The following is an 18,726-nucleotide window of genomic DNA, read 5'->3' on the forward strand; positions in this document are numbered from 1 at the left end:
CCGGCTCGCTGATAAGAGAGAAACAAAGAGCAGGCTGCAGCAGTCTGGAGCAGGGCCAAATCTCTCAGAGAGTTTCCATAGCATGCGGCTGCAGCAATTATAAAATACTTCAAAAACTGACTGGGTCAGTTAAGATAAAATATACAAGATTAAAAGAAGATTAAAAGAAGTCCGAAGAGCACCGGTAAGCGCGTCTTACCTCGGCGCCATGTTGTATTTGTCATCCAAGGATGCAAGAAGATCAAAATTATCCATCAGAATGGATAATTTTGATCTTCTTGCAGTCCATGGGACTCTTAAGAGTCTCCTCCAGCACCATAATTCAGAAGCATCCATTCTTCAGTGATCACTTCCATACATCACTACTGGGAAAACCATAGCGTGAATAATATGGACCTTTGTTGGCAAGGTGATGTCTCTGCTTTTTAAGATGCTGTCTAGGTTTGTCATTGCTTTTCTCCCAAGAAGCAGGTGTCAGGAGTGCGTGCAGGAGCCGGGCCCTGTGACCAGTAGGGCTTCGCAGGACCGGGGCCTTCCTAAGTTTGTTCTAAGTTTGTTCTGGAGAGGCAAGGCGCAGCTGCACAGGTGAGGCCAATTGGTAACTCACTGTGCCTGGTGGCTAGAGCTGGGAATGGATATAACGTCAGCATTTCCCTTTGGCTCTTTGCCACAGCAACACATTTCCTGCCTTGCTGTGTTTGGCTTTTTGCTTCCTGATCCTCGGACCAATGACTTCATGACTCCTTGCTTCTCGACCCTCAGACCCTTGACTTCATGACTCCTTGCTTCTCGACCCTCGGACCCTTGACTTCATGACTCCTTGCTTCTCGACCCTCGGACCCTTGACTTCGTGACTCCTTGCTTCTCGACCCTTGGCCCTTGACTTCATGACTCCCTGCTTCCTGACCCTCGGACCCCTGGCTTCTGGACTCTCGTTCCTGCTCCCGCCCCGCCATTCTGCCCACGGTCCCGACATCCTCAGCCTGGACTTTCATCACCTGTAGGCCGGACTGTGACAACAGGCGTCTTTTAATTTTGTGACTGCTGTCACCATCTGCACTGATCATGCAGCCCAAGAAAGTAAAATCTCTCACTGCCTCCATTTCTTCCCCTTCTATTTGCCAGGAGGCGATGTGAACAGTGGCCATGATCTTAGGTTTTTTAAAATGTTTTTCACTAGAACCTTCAATGAAAAGGGTCAGGCAATAGGTGGTGGGGCAAGACCTAGGCTGGAGACATGCCAGTTGCTGGATTTAGTCTGTTGTTACTCTGGGGAGGTTACTAAAATATCTTGCGCCTGGCTCTTTTGTGGCCACACTGATGAGCAGGTAAACTGAGCTTGGTACAGTAAGACTGAAGTGAGAGTCAGAGGTGGCAGCAGGTGGGTGAGCAAAAGGAATGGAACAATGATTTAATGACCAAAGTGGTGAGATCTTAAAATCATAGAATCATAGAATCATAGAGTTGGAAGAGACCACAAGGGCCATCGAGTCCAACCCCCTGCCAAGCAGGAAACACCATCAGAGCACTCCTGACATATGGTTGTCAAGCCTCTGCTTAAAGACCTCCAAAGAAGGAGACTCCACCACACTCCTTGGCAGCAAATTCCACTGTCGAACAGCTCTTACTGTCAGGAAGTTCTTCCTAATGTTTAGGTGGAATCTTCTTTCTTGTAGTTTGGAACCATTGCTCCGTGTCCGCTTCTCTGGAGCAGCAGAAAACAACCTTTCTCCCTCCTCTATGTGACATCCTTTTATATATTTGAACATGTCTATCATATCACCCCTTAACCTCCTCTTCTCCAGGCTAAACATGCCCAGCTCCCTTAGCCGTTCCTCATAAGGCATCGTTTCCAGGCCTTTGACCATTTTGGTTGCCCTCCTCTGGACACGTTCCAGTTTGTCAGTGTCCTTCTTGAACTGTGGTGCCCAGAACTGGACACAGTACTCCAGGTGAGGTCTGACCATAGCAGAATACAGTGGCACTATTACTTCCCTTGATCTAGATGCTATACTCCTATTGATGCAGCCCAGAATTGCATTGGCTTTTTTTAGCTGCCGCGTCACACTGTTGGTTCATGTCAAGTTTGTGGTCAACCAAGACTCCTAGATCCTTTTCACATGTACTGCTCTCAAGCCAGGTGTCACCCATCTTGTATTTGTGCCTCTCATTTTTTTTTGCCCAAGTGCAATACTTTACATTTCTCCCTGTTAAAATTCACCTTGTCTGTTTTGGCCCAGTTCTCTAATCTGTCAAGGTCATTTTGAAGTGTGATCCTGTCCTCTGGGGTGTTAGCCACCCCTCCCAGTTTGGTGTCATCTGCAAATTTGATCAGGATGCCCTTGAGTCCATCATCCAAGTCGTTGATAAAGATGTTGAACATTGAGGAGTTCAGCCCTTTCTGTGTCCCCTCTTTGCATTTCACCATCTTCTCCTCTTTTGCTACGAACATACCCATAAAAGCCTTTTTTGTTGCTTTTAACCTCTCTAGCAAGCCTGAGTTCATTCTGTGCTTTAGCTTTTCTGACTTTTCTGACTTTGTGTCTACACGTGCTGGCTATTTGTTTGAATTCCTCTTTGGTGGTTTCCCCCCTTTTCCATTTTTTGTACACATCCTTTTTTAATCTTAACTCAGTTAAAAGTTCTTTAGATAGCCACCCTGGCTTCTTTAGGCACCTTCCATGTTTCCATCTCATTGGTATTGCCTGAAGTTGTGCTTTTACTACCTCCCTCTTAATAAACTCCCAGCCATCATGAACTCCCTTTCCTTTTAGTATTACTGTCCTGATCTGCTGATCCCGTCATACTCCTAACTGAATAGTCACCACAAATCTTGGCTTCTCAAACTGCTGCTGAGGCAGCAAAATGTGGATTCCTTTTCAAATCCAGAAAAACAAATAGTGCCATTCATCATTTTTTCTTTTTTAAAAAGCACACCACACCCCTCAATTTATCATGAAATAGCTATCAACACAGCCAGCACACTTCACTGGAAACAACTGATTTGTCTAGCTCAGGTTTTTATCAGCAAATGCAGGTATTTCACATGAAATAACTACCTGATAAATTAGCTTGGCTGCTGCAGAGCCTAAGAAAAGCCATAAGACAGAGCCATGGACCTGATCCAGCCAAAGTTAAGTACATCTAACTTCCAATCCCATGTATGTTTACCAAGAAGTAAGTCTTGCCAAGTTCAGTAGGGCTCAGTCCCAACTAAGCGAGCAGAGCACTCTGCCACAGAAATAAATATGACTTAAAAGTGCAACCTTTGGGTTGGATCATGAACCAGGACAAAATGGAATCCTATAATGGGGTAGTTTTAACTGTGTTAGCACATGGAGTCAAAACATGGGCTTACTAAGCAAGCCAGTGGAAAGTATCTTGGCCTCCTTGATTCTTAAGTGTTTTGCTTCAGATGTGCCAAAAGGATTTCTCTGGCTGCTCTATCGTGTCTGCAACCCTTTTGCTGATTGAATGAATCGAACTTGCATTCCCATAATTGATAGCTGTATTGTGTTCATGCAGCTCAATGCTGCACAAGTTTCTTGGGTGGTAAACCTTGCTGTGCTCCTTGGAATTTACTCCCAAGTATGTGAGCATAAGATGGCTGCCTTAGCATGAGACATGGCTTAAATTGACCAGGGCATGTCTAGTTGAGTGTTGGAGACCAACACAGGTTAACCAAAGGGATTAAATGAATGGCTGCAATTACTTCACATTTTAAAACTTCTCAGTTAAATCTGAGAAGCAGCTCAGAATCTAAGAGCACTTGTCTTGCACACAGAAGACCCCATAGTCAGTTGTGGCTCTATCAGTCTATTTGACACATACACACCCTTCTGCAGAATTTGAAATTTCATAGATCATATATTCTGGACAATGCCCATCTTAACTAATAGGTTGGCTGGGCTTGAACCTGATGTTTGATCCTTGGGCAAGATGGACAATAGCAATAGATGGAAGCACCAATCAGGGAACTCAGCCTGAGTTGACTTACATAGCTGCACTGCTCAGTCACTTCTGTCCTCCTGCAAATAGGTTCTCATGAAGGTGCTCTTATCCAGCCCTCAAAGGAAAGCTTCCCAAATCTAGTGTACACAAGCCAGATGAAGCTACCTTACAGCTATGTACCTGATCTCCCTCCTTTGGTCCACTCTCCTCTGGCTGCTTGTGATGTCATAATGGACCACAGAGGAAAATCAGCCAGGATCCAGACCCAGGTGCTTGTGGGGCTAGACCAGTTGGTGCTCTGGCTGGCATGAATCCAGATAATGAATCTAGCTAGCATGGACTTGGCCATGCCTGAATACAGCTGCTCCAGTGGGTGAAATGACTTCCTGAAAGGAGAAGTCTATCACCACCAACCCATTGCTATGGAAACTCATTGTGACCCAGTCTGGTGCAGAATGAGATATACCTTGGTTCCAGTGGCGTAGCGTGGGGGGTGCAGGGGGGGCCGGCCGCACCGGGTGCAACATCTGGGGGTTAGGGAAATCCACGGGTTAGGGGGCGCAAATCCACGGGTTAGGGGGCGCAAATCCATGGGTTAGGGGGCGCAAATTACTTGCCTTGCCCCGGGTGCTGATAACCCACGCTACGCCACTGCTTGGTTCTCAAACTTAAATCTGTTCCGGAAGACTGTTCCAAAACCAATGTGTTCCAAAACCAATGCATAATCGATTAATCCATTCCAGACTTTTAAAAACAACCCCTAAAACAGCAATTTAACATGAATTTTACTATCTAACAAGACCATTGATCCATAAAATGAAAGCAATAATCAAAGTACTGTACTATAAAATAAATAAGACAGTATTGTAGATAAAAATTAAAATTTATTTTTTTTTACCTGCACTGATGATAGTCATTGTTTGGATGGGAGGCTTTTATGCATTTCCGCAGTCACACAGTCAATCAATCAATCAATCAATCAGTAAATCAGTAGCTGAACTGGGTTCTACACAGTCACAAAAACAAATTAACCGAAAAAGCCTCAAAATCAAAAATGCAAAATAAATAGCCAAAACAAAAGTGCCAAACGTAATCCATTCCACAAGTCTGTTTGACTTCTGAAATGTTCAAAAACCAAGGCGCAGCTTCTGATTGGTGCAGGCGCCCCAGAAACAATAGCTGACTGCCACATCAGATGTTCAGCTTATGCAAAAAGTTCAAAACCTGGAACACTTTGAAGTGAAGGTCCAAGACAGGTGTTGATCATCATGTGAGCTGCGCACAGGTGGTCTGAAGCGAGCTACCACCATTCCTGTGGAGCCTCCTTTTATTGTGAAAAATATGCAAGCTAGGCAGGTACATTTTTGGGCTGTGACCTTTACACATCTTCCGTCCTGAAATCGTGGGGTGGTACAAAGCTATTTTGGGACCTGTTCCACAGCGTCATTTTCCCCTTGCACAGTGTATGACATAGGAGACAAAAGGTCTCAAAGGAAAACGGTTACAAACAGGACACCGCAAACTGCTGAGACCGCAAAAGGTCAGGCAGAGGTGGAACGATGTACAGACAGCTGTGGCTTGTCTGGGGGGGGGGTTGCCCTGCACCCCAAGGTCACGCATGCAGGCAGATTGTGGCTGCCTGCTGGTGGGGAAGTGTGCTCCCTCCGGACCCCACTCCCCACTCCGCGATATCTCTACAACACTTACTTCTGGGTTTGGCGTTTGAGAACCAAGGTACCACTGTACTCTGAAACTCCATTTACCCTTCCTCCAGCCAGGTATGAATAATTGCCCCAAACGTAATGTATTCTGCTCAATCAACTATTTTGCCAGCCATGTCTAGGCTGCCAACAAAAAGAAAAGCATAGGTTTTTGTGCTCCTACAGGACCAGTGGTCAGCCTATGACCCTCCAGGTGCTGTTGGACTCCAACATCCTGTGACGAAATCTTAATTGGCACTGGCTAGCTAATTGCTTTATGGCCCCAATTAGCCCCAGTATATCGCGGTCCGGCACACTTCTTAGCCAAGCTGCGCAGACCTTCTGCTCTCCGGTTTCGCCTTGCAGAGTAAAAACACAGCGGAACAAAACTGTTGCAGTCTGCTTCAGATCCAGACAAACACACCAAGCACCTGTGTGTCCAAATTCATCAGTTCTTTATTGCAGCAAATATTTACAGCTCAGCATTTCTCAGATTCTCCTGGACTGCTAGCATTCATGGCGTCCGTCTCTCTCAGAGACAAAGAGAGAACAACAAGTAGAGCTCCTCCCTCCTTCCAAACGTCAGAATGGGAGGCACAACTCAGAACAAATTAACCCAGTAAGTTCTGAATCCCAACACCCCCTCTTGCCGAGTATTCTGACAAGACCTGTGGATGTACCTTTGCAGACCTCTGTGAGATCAATCCCTTCCCCAATGCCTTGCGCCCTCTCCTGGCGTTCCTGTCAGGCATCTGTGGAACATCCTCACAACTCTCAGATTCGCACTGTGCGAAACTTACCCACGCACCTGTGGCCTGATACCTCTCAGGTGGAATTCCCTTCGTTGTGCGACTGGACCGCCTGGGCACAAACTCAGGCACTTCCTCTGACTCACTGTGGTCAGCAGGTGTGTCCCTTGCATCCCGGGATTCCCCCTCTGACTTAACGCGTCTTCGAATCCTTGGAATTACCCTCACAGGAGAACTAGGCTCACTCTTGGGCTCTCTTTTTACAACTTGCAGAGATGCCCCATCCTGCTCCTGACTTTGGTCAGTGAGCTGATCGTCATCAGCAGACTCAGCCCCTGGCTCTCCTTCCTCCTCATCAGAACCTTCCTGCTCTGAATCAGAAAGACATTCTGAAAGAATATCGCGTCTGGCAGGGGTCTTTGACCTTTCCTCCTGCTTATAGAACTCAGCGTGTTTACTGATCAGCAGTTTACTCTGATCACCTGACGGGTACGCAAACCTCCATGCATGAGCCGTTGGCTCATACCCACAGAAGATCATTTTCTGGAACTTGGGTTCACCTGGCCCTCGCAAAGCTTCAGGCACCGGCACCGAGGCCGTTAATCCAAACGCACGGAGGAAGTGAACCTGAGGTTTCCTCCCGTGAAGCATGAAAAACGGTGTGTCTCCTACCACTGAATTGTAGGACCGATTCCAGGTGAAGCTCACATAATTGACTCCATCCAAAACCTCGGAGATAACCCAGAATCTGACAGCATCACCTGTGCAGCCTTAACCAGAGCCTCACTTCTTAGCTCTGCCACCCCCCTCTGTTGAGGAGAAGTCACTGTGTGACTTATCCCTTTCTTGTGAAAGAACTTCTGCAAAGCAGACCCAGTAAACTGTGAACCTCTGTCACTAGCAATTTCCTGCACCTTCGTGGAGAACCTTAGTTCCACCTCCTCAATCCAACGTCTAATCAGCTGTGCTGCATCTTCCTTGGATTTGAGACCATGTGTCCAGGTGTTCTGCGAAAAATCATCCTGCAGCGTCAGCAGAAACCTGGCCCCTCCCAAACTTGGTTCCTTCATGGGACCCAACAGATCTATGTGCACAAGATCAAAAGATTTTGTGGTTACCCTCTCCACCCTGGGGTAACTGCACCCTCTTACCTTCGCCTGTCTGCAAGCCTGACAATCTAGGACTCTTGCACATTCCTCAATTCTACAGCCTTGGCTAACCTCAGGTAGCACCTGTAGTTCTTCAAGACAAGCATGAGCTGTCTTCTTATGCCACGCACAAGAACATGAAACATGAGTGGGAACTGTAGCACGCAGGGCTTGTGCTCTCTCAACCTTCCCCTCACCCTCCAGAGACGTTTTAAGAATGAAGAGATCATTCTGCCCCTTTGCAACTCTGACCAGTTGCTTCCCTCCTTTGGAGATTGTACAAAAATCGTGTTCAAAGCAAACCTTAAACCCCTTTTTCAACAAATAAGGCACAGATAAAATACAGTGTTGCACTCCCGGCACAATGCAAACTTCCATCTGCTCCTGCAAAACAGAAAAAAAGATATTTGCAATGTTAGTTACATTTTTCTTTGTCCCATTTGCAAACTGCACAGTTTTCCCAGCCGGAATTGCCTTGCAATTCCACATCTCGACTGCAGGGGTCTCTGGAATCAGGTTGCAGTTAGCTGCTGAGTCGATTAGAAAGCGTAAGTCAGTGCCTCTCTCAGAGCTGTCCTCAAACAACGCCATACTGGCAACAAACGTCTCGCTGCCCCCTCTCTTTGGGCTTCTGCAGCAGTTCTCTCTGGTTGTCTCGGCAACCAACTCCCCCTTGCTCAGGACCTTGGCAGCTTCCGTAGAAGTAGCCTCCTCCGTTGCCTTGGAGACCGGACTGGTCTCTGCGTTCCCACGTGACTCTTTAGGCCTTATCTTCACTTTGTCCAGGTGGCCGACCTTGAAGCGTCTAGCTCTCCTCAGCCTTCCAGACTTTGGCTGACGACAAACACCAGTGGAAAAATACTGCCCAGGGCTCCTTTCAGCTGGCCTGGCCCCCCTTCTTCCGGAAGAGCACTCTGTGCCAGCCCTGCCCTCGCTGAAACTGCGTTCCACTCCAGCACTCACAGTGGAAAACTTTTGAAACTTGCCTTTGGAATTCTCAGCCCCCCCGACGTGCACCTCAGGGACTGGGGCTACAGCCATTTCCAGGCTCTCCATGACTTCTCCAGGGCCCTGGCCTCCTGCTGAAGTTTCACACAAACTTCTCAGCACCTCCCAGGCAGCCCTTGCTGACTTTACGCCCTCCAAACTGGGCAAAAGTGATGCATGTACGCATGCTTTCAGCATAGCAAGCTCTCTTTGCATTCTCTGCTGGCTATCTTCAGGCAACGCAGCCTCAAAGCCTGCAATGTCTGTCCCTTCAGGACCTGGATTCAGGGAAAGTGGCTCTTTCTGGCTTACATCCCAAAGCCCAGTAACCAGAAACCAACCCCTTACTCTTCTGGACCAGGTTGCCCAACTTCTTAAAGTGAGCTTTTCAAGCGGAACGTCCTCAAGGACCTGGCTGTCTGCCATTCTCTCCTCTTTCCCGGGGCCCCAGCTGCTACTCACGTAAAACCAGTCAGCTCTCCGGCACCCGATTTTTCAGCTGCTTTCCCAGCTCTCAGCTCTCAGCAACTCTTGCCTCTTAGCAGCAGGCAAAACACAGAACGCAGACCTCCGCTCCGCTTCGGTAGCGTCTTCCCAGCTGTTCAAGCTGACTTCAAAGCTGACTTCAAAGCACCGGCAGACTTTCAGCAACAGTTTTATAAGCGGTAATTAGGTCCCCCATAACCTGTGACGAAATCTTAATTGGCACTGGCTAGCTAATTGCTTTATGGCCCCAATTAGCCCCAGTATATCGCGGTCCGGCACACTTCTTAGCCAAGCTGCGCAGACCTTCTGCTCTCCGGTTTCGCCTTGCAGAGTAAAAACACAGCGGAACAAAACTGTTGCAGTCTGCTTCAGATCCAGACAAACACACCAAGCACCTGTGTGTCCAAATTCATCAGTTCTTTATTGCAGCAAATATTTACAGCTCAGCATTTCTCAGATTCTCCTGGACTGCTAGCATTCATGGCGTCCGTCTCTCTCAGAGACAAAGAGAGAACAACAAGTAGAGCTCCTCCCTCCTTCCAAACGTCAGAATGGGAGGCACAACTCAGAACAAATTAACCCAGTAAGTTCTGAATCCCAACACATCCCTGACCACTGGCCATGCTGGTTCTGGGACTGATGGGAGTTGGCATCCAAAGTTGCCATTTATATGTTGCCCAGAGTATCAAGTTTTCCACAGTCCTTCAGTTATATGCAGTAACACCTGCAATGTTTACCCATACTAACATGAATCCTATTGCTGTTTGCAATGTGAAGGTTGTAATCATCTAAGTTTTACTCAAAGTAGACCCACTGAAATTAAGGCCCCAAATTAACATTAATTTCAATCAGACTATTATGAGTAGAACTTACACTGAATACCTCCCACAGTTTTACATCCCACATGGAACATAATGCAACCTGCCAGTTACATAGGTAGAAGTGGGAGATTTTGCCAGGAGCAGTACAGAAGCAACCCTGGGAGGCAGGTTTCAGCCCTGGCATCTCTCTGTTATGCACTGTCTGGATGGTAAGGAGAAAAGGCACTAGCTCACTTGGTTCCGCCCTCTGTCCCTCCTTCCAGCGACCTACTGGGGGGGGGCAGCCCTCAATATTTTATTCAGATTGTTATCATTGGTAAGGAGCAATGAAGGACCCTCTCCTCTCGTTGGCACAGTCCAAGTTAGCTCTAGAAAATCTATCTGCCTCTTAAGCTTCACAAACATTCTGCAAATTACTAAATGCAAAATCACTTGCATTTATAGGAATGCTCTTCCATTACAAAATGCAATCATTTTATATTATGTACTTGTACATTTCATTGTTGTGACTTGTAACCCACCCTGGGACCTTATGATAAAAGAGTAGAAACTGTATAAACAAACAAATCATTGCAATGTGTGATGATACTCCCACCCCACATTTAATTCACGATCTGCTGTAGATTCAGCTGTCACGTTTTTACAGTTGTGTGATGGTACTTCTTTGTTATCCTATAAAGGTAAAGGTAAAGGTACCCCTGCCCGTACGGGCCAGTCGTGTCCGACTCTAGGGTTGTGCGCCCATCTCGCTTAAGAGCCCGGGGGCCAGCGCTGTCCGAAGACACTTCTGGGTCACGTGGCCAGCATGACGAAGCTGCTTTGGCGAGCCAGCACCAGTGCAGCACACAGAAACGCCGTTTACCTTTCCGCTATGAAGCGGTACCTATTTATCTACTTGCACTTAGTGGTGCTTTCGAACTGCTAGGTGGGCAGGAGCTGGGACCGAACGACGGGAGCTCACCCCGCTGTGGGGATTCGAACCGCCAACCATACGATCGGCAAGTCCTAGGCGCTGAGGTTTTACCCACAGCACCACCCGCGTCCCTGGTTTGTTATCCTATGGAATATGACAAAAAACAAAACAAAAACAAAACCCTTAAACATTTAGAGTTCTGCAGGACAGTACCATTAGTTATTGTGCAGTGTTCCTGACCTGGTGTCCGGGGAGCTATCAGGTGAACTTTATTATGGTCACAGACCAGGATAAAAAACAAGCAAACATATAAATAAAATAGCAGTTAGGATTTTTTTAACTGATAAATGTTGGAGCAAATAAGGACAAAGAAACAAGCATAGGATAAAACATCTGAATAAAATACAAGATTAAACACTGATAATGGATGGATAAAAACTGATAATTAAAACAGATAAAAACTAAAAACAAATAAAAACATGCAGTTAAAACAACTGTAAGAGCGTAAGAACTAAAAGACTCACAGTTAAAACAACTATAAGAGGCTGCAGAGTAGAAGCCTCTGAAATAGAGGACACTCACAGCATTGGAAACTGATGTGCAAATATGGTTAAAACAGACAATTAAAACAATGTACAACAATAAATTTAGATACAATGTGCAACAATAAACTATCCCAGGGAGTTGACTCAGAGTCACCCATGGAACCGAGTTTGGGGATTTTCATGCCGGACTATTTTGAGTTGGGCGATGGTCAGCGTCTACAGATTTGCACACAGAATCTGGCAACCATCCAGGTCGTACTCAGAAATAAATGGGGCTATTTTATCCAACCCACAGCTTTATGGGCTTTTCAAGGGAGGTGGTTCAAAGTTGATTTAAGTAGCTTTAAAAGGGAGGGTAGGTTTAAAAGTCCACCCGACAGCTCCCGGAGTCCTTTACTGATAAAAGTTGGCAGATATTTTCAAAGGTTGAGCCTTTTTATCAGGGTAATTTGATCATTAGAGCTCCTACTCACGCAGCAGAGACTCAGCTGAGACTTGACCCGGCGCCATCTTCCCCGGAAGTCGGGGGCAGCTATCAGGTGTAATAGTAGGTTTCAGATTGTGTGTATAACCCAACATTTCATTTATTGAAACAGTGAGTTTCTGATCCAAAATCTGTTGAAAAATGTTGCATCAACCCTGGAAGAAGAGATGTGGGGAAATAATTGCAAAAGTCAGGTGCTCTCCCAAAACAGCCACCTGGTCATATGATGGAACTGGATATTTGCCTGTTGAATGGTAGAAGGGGAAACTAGAATATCTTGAATGAATGTAGGATCCATTAACAGTTGTATGCTGCCATCCTGTGGATACAACTGGAACCTCACCTGTTTTGATATATCATTACTTGGCACTTGGAGTGGATTCGACCTCAGCCCTCCAAGTATTTTGAGACTACAATTCCCATCATCCCTCACCACTGGTCCTGCTAGCTAGGGATCATGGGAGTTGTAGACCAAAAAACATCTGGAGGGCCGAGGTTGAGGAAGCCTGCTTTAGGACAATGAATACAATAAAGGCTTCATAGTTACAGAGCACATGTAGAGGTTGGGCACAGGCTTATTCCTTAGAGCAGGAACCCTGTGACTCTGGTCCTTATTAGTGCTGATGTCATTGCAGCGCCTGATGGCTCACAAAGCAAATCTGGCAGAGACTGCAATATGCTACAGTAAAATAATAAATAATAGAATGGAAATTAATGTATTTGATTGACAGATCACATTCCTTTTTCACAACTGATCAACTGCATTGTATCATTATTTTATTTAATATATTGCACAGGCCACGCTTCCTCCAAAGGACTCTCAGTGTCATCTATGTTTTGCCTGCTATCCATTTTAGCCTCACAACTATGGTAAATTAGGCTGAGATAAGCACTACACCAGGCGGGCTCCACATATTCTCCCCCCTTGAGCCGTCTGATATTGTTTCCCACTGGCATGTCCTAGAGGCACAAAACATATACCCTCCATTGTTGTTCATGCACCCTGCACCAGCCCCTCTGTCAATCCTTCTGATGTGCTTCTGTATTTAGACGTTCTTGCTCTGATCTGATTTCCCCGTGGGTTGTGCTGTCCCGTTGCTTCCCCTTTCTTTCCTGTCAATCATCATTTGTTTTGGTTTGTTCCTCTTCCTGTCTTTCAGCATATCCTGACATCCCTTGAGGCTGTTTATTTCTGCAATGTCTCACTGAGGTTGTGCATGAAGAATGATGGCAGATCCATCCGCTACTGAGATCTTGCATTGTCACTTCTTTGCAGGGATTGTCAGTAAAACTCTTTCTTTTAATAATTATATTATATAACACAGTACTTTTTACTCAGTAAATATTTTCTTTCCGTCTTTCTATATTGATTTATGGGTTTGTTTGTTTCTTGCCTGTATAGGATATTCTGTTTTTTAATGTTTGATGCTTTGTTGTGTTTTCATATATGCTGTGAGCCACCCAGAGTGGCTGGGGAAACCCAGCCAGATGGGTAGGAAATAATAATAATAATAATAATAATAATAATAATTTGTCCTCTTTTCTCAGGAACATTTGGCCCTTTCTCATGTTCTCATAAGAACAACATATTATCAAGGATGAAGGGGCAGCTCTTGCAAACTACAGTCCAAGAGTAGCACTTGAATGTGCAACCCCTCACTCAAGTGCAGAGATCTGCAAGAAGAGCATGAAACTAACAAGCTGTTCTTCTCATCCAGAGATAAAATCAGTGCTTTTTTCTGGGAGGACACTGGGGTACGCATACCTCTAAACATTTTGTGAATCTAAGTTTGGCCTCATTGAGGGGCAGTATTTCAATATAAGTAGGAAAATGAGAGTACCCCTAAACATTTTTTTAGAAAAAAAAGCACTGGATAAAATTAACCACTAAGTGTCAATATTGCATCTATGGCAAAAGAGCTCCTCTAGATTCCCTGAAGGTAAATGGAAAGTCAGTTTTATACTCCTGAAAACAGGGAGTAGACAATGCACAGCATGTTGCTGAACCTGCAAGAATTGTGTGAAAAGAAGGCAAAGGCAAGAGAGGTAAAACTGACAAGTCTTTCCCTTTACCTCACCAGGGAGTTGAATCCACTGTGGAATTTACAGTCAATCGTACCTCTAAAAGAGATGAGGGGCCTTTGAGCACAGTTGGAGCTTATGCACATTATCCCAAAGATGACATAGAACACGATGGTGAAATTGGAAAAGAGATTCCACTCACCTCTGTGGCCCACTGGAAGCCACTTCAGTATAGAGGCAAAATTGACAACCTCTTCTCATTTTAACCACTCCTTGGTGGAGTGGCTTCATTGTGGCTGTAGATGTGAGAGGTAGGTCTTTTCAATTTAATCATCTGCCCTTCAGAGCCTTTTCACATAATTCTCAAGAGTTTAAGCAAAATGTAGCACATTATCTAGTCTGCAGTCACAATGAAGAAAAACCAGCAGGAACCTAACCAACTCAAGCAGGGAGAATCTGCAAGTTTAGGTCATAGAAAAAGAGGAGAGATCATCCTGTAGACCAGGAACTGGTTAAGTAACAGGAATAATAATGTTTTGCTGCTTCCAGCAAAATATATTTTTTAAAAATGTCAAACATCAAAAACTTCCCTATACAGGGCTGCCTTCAGATGTCTTCTAAAAGTTGTGTAGTTCTTTATCTCCTTGACATCTGATGGGAGGGCATTCCACAGGGAGGGTGCCACAACTAAGAAGGCCCTCTGCCTGGTTCTCTGTAACTTCACTTGTCACAGTGAGGATCCACCAGAAGACCCTCGGAGCTGGACCTCAGTGTCCGGATTGAACAGTGGGGGTGGAGACACTTCTTCAGGTATGCTGAAGCAGAGAGTAGGAATAAATGGACTGTTCTCCAAATGAAGAGAGGTAGACAGTAGAATCCCCCCCCCCCAAGATCAGAATCAGGACTTGTGCTTTTTAACTTGCTCTAGAGCATGGGTAGGCAAACTAAGGCCCAAGGGTCAAATCCGGCCCAATTGCCTTCTCACTCCGGCCTGCAGACGGTCCGGGAATCAGCATGTTTTTACATGAGTAGAATGTGTGCTTTTATTTAAAATGCATCTCTGAATTATTTGTGGGGCATAGGAATTCATTCATATCCCCCCCCCAATATAGTCCAGTCCCCCACAAGGTCTGAGGGACAGTGGACCGGCCCCCTGCTGAAAAAGTTTGCTGGCCCCTGCTCACTGAGCAGTGAGGTGGTCAAGTTTGCTGATGATACTAAATTGCTCAAGGTTGTTAAAGCAAAAAAAGATTGTGAAGAGCTCTAAAAGGACCTTTCCAAATGGAGTAAACATGTGCTAAATGGGCAAATGCAATCTGATGTAAACAAGTGTAAAGCTATCCCATGTCAGGGCAAAGCATCTGAAGTCTGCATATCTGCTCCTGGGGTCTGAACAGGTGGTGATTGACCAGGAACGAGATCTTGGTGTCACAGCGGATACCTCAGTGAAGATGTTGAGCCAGTGGGTGGCAGCTGTGAAAAAGTCCAACTCCAGGCTAGAAATCAATAGGAAATGAATTGAAAATAAAACTGCCAATATCACAAATGTCATTATATAAATCTATGTTGCAAATGCATTTGGAAAACTATGTCCAATTATGTCTGCTGGACCTCAAAGGGATATCCTAGGGTTGGAAGAGGTCCAGAAAGGGGCAACTGGAATGATCAAGGGGGCGGAACAATTTCCCTATGAGAAAAAAGTTGCAACATCAGGGATTCTTTTGTTTAGAGAAAAATTGAGTAAGAGGTGACATTATAGAAACTTACAGAATTCTGCATGGCATGGAGAAGGTGGATAGAGGAAAGTTTTTCTCTTATAGCTCTAGAAATTGTGGGCCTTCAAGGAAACAGAAGTTGGAAGTTTCAGGACAGACCCAAGAAAGTCCTTCATCAAGCAGCGCATAGTTAAACTATGGAACTCCCTCCCACAGGAAGCAGCGATGACCACCAACGTCAGGCTCCTGCAACTGAGTTTCGGGCTGTGTGCACGCCGTATGTTTAAAGCACATTGAAAACACATGACCTCCCCCAAAGAATTCTGGGAACTGTAGACTGTAAGGGTGCTGAGAACTGTGGCTCTGTGGGGAGCAAATTAGAGCTTCCAGGATTCTTTGGTGGAAAGTTGTGGTGTGCACACAGCCATCCCTTCAAATACTGGGGTGTTTCCCCCCTCTTTCTTTCCTAGGCATCCAGCAGTAAGGTTCCAGCACATGCTAACCACAGACAGGTGGCAGCATGATGCTGCATTTTGCAGAAGTATTATTCCAAGTTATGCCCTGCTTCCCTCCGGCATGTTACAGACATAACTCCTCAGAAAGGCAGAAGTCTTCATGCACCTTCAGACCTTGCCCTGGAACCTCCAGCAGTGAAGCCTCCATGTTCAGAAGCCGTTTATCTCTGATTACCAAATGTTCAGGACAAACAACTGGGCAGGGCTGTTGTGGACTTTACACCTTTCATGCTAGCTTCCCAGAGGCATCAGACTGGCTGCTGTGGGGAAAGAAGAAGCTGGGCTTTCTTACTTTTTTGGACTGATGCAGGACTCGAGGCCTGTTAATATGCTTTCATCCACATCGTAAAGGCCATCTACACAAAACTAGAGCTGGATCATTTTGTGAGGAGGGAAGAGGAATGGCAAGCAAACGAGCGTCCCTTTAAACTGCTTGCAAGAATGTGAATGTTATATTCTTCTAATTGGAGGCTAATTTCTGCCCCTGCGGTGTTCTTGAGTGCGGGGCGGGGGGGGGGGGCTTTGGGATTAGATCGTAGGAGGAAGGGAGAAGGAAAAGACTGATCAGCCAGTTAAATTCCACAAGTGTTGTATTGTTGTTTTTTGAACATCCTTCAAATTCAAGCTCGACAAGTGACATTGAAATGTTTCAAATGTCGAAAACTCACCACCTAAAAATTTTGCCCAGTTTTAAAATTCTGCAGCATTTCATTTTGGCTGTAGTCTAAATTCCTGTTGCAAGGCAGAACCATTCATTTGCAACTGAAAGCCCAGCAGAGGGCTGGAGTGCCACTCCTCTCTGGCAGATGTCTTATACAGGGGTTCTTGGGATCAGAGCAAAAAGCTTCCTGTAGACATCAGCTCACAAGGACTTGGGAAGCTGCCTCATAGCAAGCCAGACCATCGCCCATTGAGTTCAGTACTGTCTACACTGACAGGCAGTGACTCTCCAGTGTAACCTTTCTCATGAAGGCAGATGCTCCGCCAGAGAGCTGTGGCCTTTCTCAGCACAGGCAACGTGAACTGTGCAAAAAGCAAATTTGGAGCAGAATTCTTTAATCTGTAATAGATCATGCCCCATGCAACATGCACTGATGCTACTCTATTAAAATAATTTTATAAGGTGTGTGACTTTGTTTCTCAATTTGATGGTTTTGTATGTATTGTTTTGTATGTATTGTTTTGACCAAACTGCGGGAGGCAGTGGAAGACAGGAGTGCCTGGCGTGCTCTGGTCCAGGGGGTCACGAAGAGGCGGACACGACTAAACAACAACAAAGTATGTATTGTAGTATTTTATGCATTGTGACATTGTTATTTTTATTGATTACGGTTTAGTAATTTATTGCAATTAAGAGTGAATTTCTGTTTAATTGTTATTTGCTGCTATTTAATTTTATTGTGTACTATTATGTTCTAATGGATTATTCAACATTATTTGATAAAAGTTGTCTATGTTAAAGGTATGTTTTTATTATGACTTTTTATATTGGATCAGGTTGTTATAAGGTCTGTGAACTTTGTTGTATATTTTGTTGTTTTTTTCAGCTTGTAAACTCTGCATAGTCATATAGAAAGGGTGATATGCAAATTAGAAATGAAATAGAAATGAAACAGAGAACTTATTTTATGTGTTTTGGAATCCTAGGGAAAACACAGCCATGCACTCAAACTAACAGACAGTAAGCTCAGGAGAGACAAAGGAGCATATTGAACACAAAAAACACTTTAAGGATATTAACACACTCAATCAAAAGCTCATTTTACATTTGAAATAAATATGGCTGTATCAGATCTCAAACTGAGCCTAAAGGGGGAGTGTGCTTTGGGAATGTATCCAGGAGAAAGCATTGACCCATTGAAAGCATCAAATGTTTGGGCACACTCAATGACTAGTCCAGAAAGCAAATGCTGTCCTCAGTGATGTTGTTAAACAGCCATAGTTACAGGGAGGAGGGGGGACAACCAGCTGGGGTTTTTTGCCCTGGGTGAGGGGTGCCTCTGTGTGCGTATGTATGCAAATATGTCCGTGAGGGTGCCAAGCTGGGTCTTTGACTGGGGTGAAATAAAGCCTAGTTTATAATGAATCCCAGATTAGTTTGTATCTCTTGGACAAGAAGAAAGCTTGGGCAAGATATAGAGATTGTCCATGACAGCATAAGACAGGTGATGAAAAAGGTACAATTAAGGGTTTGGGTTTTTGTTGTTGTTGTTTAGTCGTTTAGTCGTGTCCAACTTTTCGTGTCCCCCTGGACCAGAGCACTCCAGGCACTCCTGTCTTCCACTGCCTCCTGCAGTTTGGCCAAACTCATGCTGGTAGCTTCGAGAACACTGTCCAACCATCTTGTCCTCTGTCGTCCCCTTCTCCTTGTGCCCTCCATCTTTCCCAACATCAGGGTCTTTTCCAGGGAGTCTTCTCTTCTCATGAGGTGGCCAAAGTCTTGGAGCCTCAGCTTCAGGATCTGTCCTTCCAGTGAGCACTCAGGGCTGATTTCCTTCAGAATGGATCGGTTTGATCTATTTTCACTCCAGGAAGAAGAAACACTCTATGCAGGTCTGATAGACCCTATAGCCCATTATTTCACCAATGTTTTCAACTCAGGGTCCCCAGATCTAGGAGTCTTGGTTGACCACAAACTTGACATGAGCCAGCAGTGTGACGCGGCAGCTAAAAAAGCCAACGCAATTCTG

At 45.3% G+C, this 18,726-nt stretch overlaps 1 protein-coding gene across 2 annotated transcripts in view; it reads right to left on the reverse strand.

Annotated features, from left to right (window-relative positions):
• Window positions 1–18,726, reverse strand: part of OLFM2 (olfactomedin 2) — a 225,796-nt gene that overhangs the window by 182,845 nt on the left and 24,225 nt on the right. The window contains exon 1 of one of the 2 annotated variants that reach the window (XM_079967844.1): window positions 3,998–4,136. The exons of the other annotated variant lie outside the window; for it this stretch is intronic. The gene's annotated coding sequence lies outside the window, so the exon portion shown is untranslated. Of the gene's footprint in view, window positions 1–3,997; window positions 4,137–18,726 lie in introns of those variants that run through there. 2 annotated transcript variants of the gene reach the window in all.

This window comes from Podarcis cretensis, assembly GCF_951804945.1.
Source record: "Podarcis cretensis genome assembly, chromosome: 2".
In the NCBI taxonomy this organism is placed as follows: Eukaryota; Metazoa; Chordata; class Lepidosauria; order Squamata; family Lacertidae; genus Podarcis; species Podarcis cretensis.